The sequence below is a fragment of the Chrysochloris asiatica genome, unplaced genomic scaffold (genome assembly GCF_000296735.1).
Source record: "Chrysochloris asiatica unplaced genomic scaffold, ChrAsi1.0 scaffold00241, whole genome shotgun sequence".
Classification (NCBI taxonomy): Eukaryota; Metazoa; Chordata; class Mammalia; order Afrosoricida; family Chrysochloridae; genus Chrysochloris; species Chrysochloris asiatica.
The window spans coordinates 3,611,214-3,617,064 of record NW_006408759.1 but is presented as its reverse complement, the minus strand read 5'-3'; the positions used below and the strand labels follow the sequence as shown (position 1 = coordinate 3,617,064).

General features: G+C 40.8%; 1 pseudogene; it reads right to left on the bottom strand.

The window, feature by feature from the left end:
* Positions 1–469: 469 nt before the first annotated feature.
* Positions 470–1,810, bottom strand: LOC102823909 (annotated as a pseudogene).
* Between the last annotated feature and the right edge of the window lie 4,041 nt (positions 1,811–5,851).

Sequence of the window (5,851 nt, the reverse complement as noted above, 5' to 3'; positions counted from 1 at the left end):
GCCTTCAAAATGTTTTATCCAATCCTGTATTTCTTACAGACTTTTGAAACATGTAGAAAATAAGTAAGAAATATTCCAATGGGTGAAGCATAACAAATGTCAATAAGAAGCAAGGTCCATTCACTTGGGGAAATGACTGTTATTAAAAAAAAAAAAGAGAGAGAGAGAGAGAATCCAGTCTGTATAAGCAAGGAAATTCAGTTTTTGATTTTTTTTTTTTTCCTTCTTCTTCTTTAAGAATCCATTTTCCTGAAATATCATTCTAAAAAATTGGTAGTGAAGGACTAAAAGGGAAGGGAGGGAGGGTGGGGGCACACATATCCTTAACACAAAAAGGAGTAAAAGTATACTAACTTAGGCAGTTTATAACAGAATAGGGTCATACTCCAAAGTCTGGTTGGAGAAATTCACTGTTCTACATAGACAGGGACCATGTTTGTGTTGCTGTGTCAATACAAAGAAGAGGAATTCACTGCCTTGGAGCAATGCCTCTTCCCACTCCAAATCCTGGTTTCTGCACCATGCCTCCCTCCGGCAGAGGGTCTCTCATTCCACCAGCCAGCTCATCTCCAGAGCCTCCAGGCCTCTGCAGACAGTTACCTCAACAGCCCTTTCCCCTGGAGGCTCATCTTCTCTTCCACCTTCAGATGGACTTCACCTCTGAACATGATAGGCATGTTGCTAAGAACTTCTGAAAACGTTCAGAGTCATTAAGCTCAATAAACCCCAAACTGTTCATGTGCTCCCACACAGCTCCACCATATTCCCATAATTTTGAAATAAATCTTTAAGGTCTAATTTGTCCATTTTATGAGGGAAGTTGCTAATAAAAAGTTGATGATTGTCAGTCAGGGTTTCTCACAGTTCTTCGAAGTTCAACGTCACCTTGCTCATCAGCCTCACGAATCAGTCTAGGGACCCTCTGTAGAGGAATATTTCTTAATTGTTCTCGAACTCTTTGATCCCTTTGAGGTCTCTGTGGTGGAATCTGAGATTCAGGCTTAGACTCTGGGAGAGGCTGTGAAGTTGAAACTTTAAATAACAACATGAGATGGAATACCAGTAACTGGAACAGCTCCACTGGGAGAAAGGTTCTTACTGGTCACAGATGCTTAATAGATGTCCTCAAGTTTTCCTGTGTGGTCTGAGCTATGTCTACAGACGCTGAGGAGAGTGCTTTCTTCTAACACTGGCACAGATTTGTCCTCTTCGATTTCAGATACAGGTTCTTGCTTTGGCTCTGGTTCAGCAACAAATTCCTCTAAATATTCTTCTAAGTCATTGCTGACAGTCTGATCATAGAAACTTCTAGCATCATCAGGTATCACCTCTGGTATCTGCTATCTTTCTTCAGGCTCTTGTTATCTTTCTCAGATTCCTTCCGAGGCTCAGTGACAAAGCTATCAAAGACTTCGTCTTGGTATCTGAAGATATCATAGTGAACATAGAACTTATTTACAACAGAGCCCTCAGGAGCAAGGACAAACATCTGCATAACTGTCTTTAACCTTGGTTGTTATTAGAGAGTAACTCCATCAGCTGGACCACCATGCCATCATTTAGAGTAGCATGGGCATCAACATGGCACATCTTAAGTGTGGCAGCTAGGAAAGTTTTGTGACATTATTTTCCTAAGGGTTTCTTTTTGTCCATAGACAACGTCTGCTGGTTTTCCACTTGAATCCAATCCTCCACGAGCATAAGAAGAGTTCTTTCCATAAAATCTGTGTAGCGTCTGGGGTCTGGGCCAGCAGTGTATAGTGCTGTTCACAAATTCCCAGCCAAATAACAGGGGGGTAGGCTTCTCCATACTATTGCTTTGGCCACTTCAACCTGTGTGGCCAAGTGGGAGAGGAACAGGTTTTGCTCCATGACAAGGCAGATGGCTGGGAACCCTAATGAAACTGTGTCTGCTACCCATGAGCTTTTAAATATTCCTCTTATTTTATACCCATCACTCTTGCATTTTTAGAGGTTCACCTGATGTCCCTATTTCCTTAATTTCCTTTTACTTCTCAGATGACTGCAGTCTGACTTTGTCCCCCACCACTCCACAGCAAACTGCTTTACTTAAAGTCACCAATTAAACTTGTTCCTTCATTTACTAAGGATTTGTGTCAGATAACTTTTAGATTGTCTAGAACCTTGCTAAGGAGCGCTGATGGAACAATGGTTAAGTGTTCGACTGCTAACCAAAAGTTCAACCATTTGAATCCAGCAGCCATTTGGTGGGAGAAAGATGTGGCAGTCCACTTCTGTAAACATTACAGCCTGGCAAACTCTATGGGCCCGGTTCTACTCTGTCCTATAGGACTGCTTTGAGTTGGAATTAACTTGATGGCAATAGGTTTATTTATTTAATTACTCTGGTTTTGTTGTTAGTTGTTGTTAAGTGCCATCAGGTTGGTTTCGACCCATAGTGATCCTGTATTGGGTTTCTGAGTAGCAGCTATTGAGCTTGAACAACCCATCTTGAGATTCAAACTAATTTTGCAACTCCGTGCATTAACCCACAGTGCCACACTTGATATTCACACTGATATTCACAGTGTGATTCCTAGCCTGGCAGTATAATCTCCTGAAAACTTGGAGACACAGTACCTCAGGTCTCACTGCAGACTTATTACATTAAAATCTCAGGAGATAGGGCCCAGGAAAGTGTGTTTTAATAAGTTTTACAATAATTCTTATGTGCACTATAGTTCAGGAACTATCTACCTAGATAAATGAACTCTAATAATTCTTTCAAATTCCACACATAATCTACTGTTCACTCAGTCCCAGGCACCTTATGGTTAATATCTTTTCCCTTGGGATGAATACAGTTCATGTGTTAATGATGCCTACAAAAAAAACTCTGTCTATGATAAGTCAAGAGAGATAGCTTGGGTCTATGGCACATGCCAAACGAGAAGCAGGTAGCAACTGCATCAAATAAATAAATAAAGTAAAAACACCAAACCAGCTGCCATTGAGTCTATTCTGATTCCTGGTGAGCTGATGTGGGTCAGAGTAGAACTGTGATGCTCAATGATCGATATTTTGAAACACATCAGCAGTCCTCTCTTTCAAGACATATCTGGAGAGACAGTAATGACCAACCTTTTCATAAGTAGCTGAGAACTTAACCATTTAGGGCCATCCAGGGGTACCTAATACCACAGAAAACTAGTACTAATTATTTTACCATGTTTCTCCTCCTGTCTTCTGTCTTTTTGAAGCAGAAAGAGGTTTACTCTTAGCTGAAGTTCTCCAACTCTCACTCAACGTTTATCTTCATAGGTTATTGAATCCTGTGTGAGTCAGGGTTCTAAACTGTGAGCAATGGCGCAAACATTGGTCGGTTAAGCAGAGAAAGAACTTATTGAAAGGGTATGAGTGAAGTCATGAAATAGGTGGGAAGGCTTCACAACCAGGCATGACTGTATGTTGCAGAAACAATGTCTGTAATCATATGGCGGGACTATTCTAATAAGGAATCCACAAATTCCAGTGGCTATTACAGTGGTCAATCCTATCCCTACTATGTCCCAAACATGCTTTGTAATTAATCTGCTACTGTTGTTGTTAAATTCCTCAAGTTGGTTCTGAGTCATAATGACCCTGTATAGGGTTTCTGAGGAATGGCTGGTGGATTTGAACTACTAACTTTGTCACTCAAGCAGACCTTGCAGTCTAGTGCATTATCTTGTAGCACCATACCAGGACTTGTTGTTGCTGTTGCTAGGTGCCATTGAGTTTGTAACCAACTCACAGTGACCCTAGACCCTATGCACAACAGAAGGAAACACTGCCTGATGCTGGGCCAACCTCACAATTGTTGTCATGCTTGAGCCCATTGATGCTGCCACTTTGTCAGTCCATCTAGCTGGGGGTCTTCCTCTTTGTCTGTGACCCTCCACCTTACTAAACATGACATCCAGTGACTGGTCCCTCCTGACAATTTGTCCAAAGTATGAGAGATGAAGTTTGGCCATCCTGGCCTCCAAGGAGCACTCTGGCTGCACTTCTTCCAACACAGACCTGTTTGTTATTTTGGCAACCAATGGCACTTTCAATATTCTCCTTCAACACCATAACTCAAAGGCATCAATTCTTCTATGTTTTTCCTTATTCACTGTCCAGCTCTCGCATGCATATGTGGCTATTGAAAATACCATGGCTTGGGTAAGGTGCACCTTAGTCCTCAAGATGACATCTTTGCTCTTCAAATATATGGCATAGAGTCCTAGATAAAACATCCTGATCCTAAGCACTGGGCTATGAACCATAAGATCAGCACTTCAAACCCACCCGCTGCTCCTCAGAAATGCTATACAGGGTCACTCTGAGTGGGAACAGACTCACCAAGAGTTATTATTAGCTATTGTTTTTATTACACCATTCATCAATCAGTTTGTCATACTGTGGTTGCTTGTGAGTTGCTGTGATTCTGGAAGCTATACCACTAGTATTTTAAATACCAGCAGGGTCACCCATGGTGGACAGGATCCAGATGAGCTTCCAGACGACATACTAGAAAGAAGGAGTGATGAACTACTTCTGAATATTTAGTCATTGAAAACCTTAAGGATAGCAGAGAAACACTGTCAGATATAGTGCCGGGAAATGAGCCCCTCAGGTTGGAAGGCACTCAAATGCAACAGGGGAACATCTGCCTCCTCAAAGTAAAGCTGACCGTGATGATGCGAATGGAGTAAAGCCCATGGGAGAAAAGCCCATGGGACCTTCATTTGCTGATGGGGCACAACTCAAAATGAAGAGAAACAGCTGTAAACATCCACTGAAAATTGGAACATGGAACATACGAAGTATGAATCTGGGAAAATTGGAAGTTGTCAAAAATGAAATGGAACGCATAAACATCAATATCTTAGTCATTAGTAAGCGGAAATGGACTGGTATTGGCCATTTTGAATCTGATGACCACATGGTTTTCTATGCCGGAAACAACAAAATGAAGAGGAATGGTGTTGCATTCATCCTCAAAAAGAACACATCCAGATCAGTCATGAGGTACAACGCTGTCTATGATAGGATAATATCCATGTGCCTACACAGAAGCCCAATTAATACCACTATTATTTAAATTTACACACCAACCACTAAAGCCAGTGAGGAAGAAACAGAAGAATTCTACCAACTTCTTCAATCTGAAATTGATCAAATATGCAATCAAGATGTATTGATCATTAGTGGTGATAGGAAAGCAAAGGTTAGGAGCAAAGAGGAAGGATCAGTAGTTAGAAAATATGGCGTTGGTGATAGAAATGATGCTGGAGAACACATGATAGAATTCAACAAAATCAATGAATTGTTCATTTCAAATACCTTCCTTAGACAGCCTAAGAGATGATTATACATATGGACCTCAGCAGATGGAACACATAGAAATCAAATTGACTACACCTGCAGAAAGAGACGATGAAAAAGCTCCATATCATCAGTGAAAACAGGGCCGGGGCAGACTGTGGAATAGACCATCAATTAGTCATAGGCAAATTCAAACTGAAGCTGAAGAAAATGAAAACAAATCCATGAGAGCCAAAATATGACCTTGACTATATCCCACCTGAATTTGGAGATAATTTCAAGAACAGATTTGATACATTAAATACTGAAGAACGAAGACCAGAAGAGATGTGGGATACATTAAGACCATCATACATGAAGAAAGCAAAAAGTCATTAAGAAAACAAGAAAGAAGGAAAAGATTAAAATGGTTGTTAGAAGAGACACTGAAACTTACTCTCCAGCTTAGAGATGCTAAAGCAAATGGAAGAAATGAGGAGGTCCAAGAGCTGAACAGAAAATTTCAAAGATCAGCTTGAGAAGATAAAGCCAATTATTA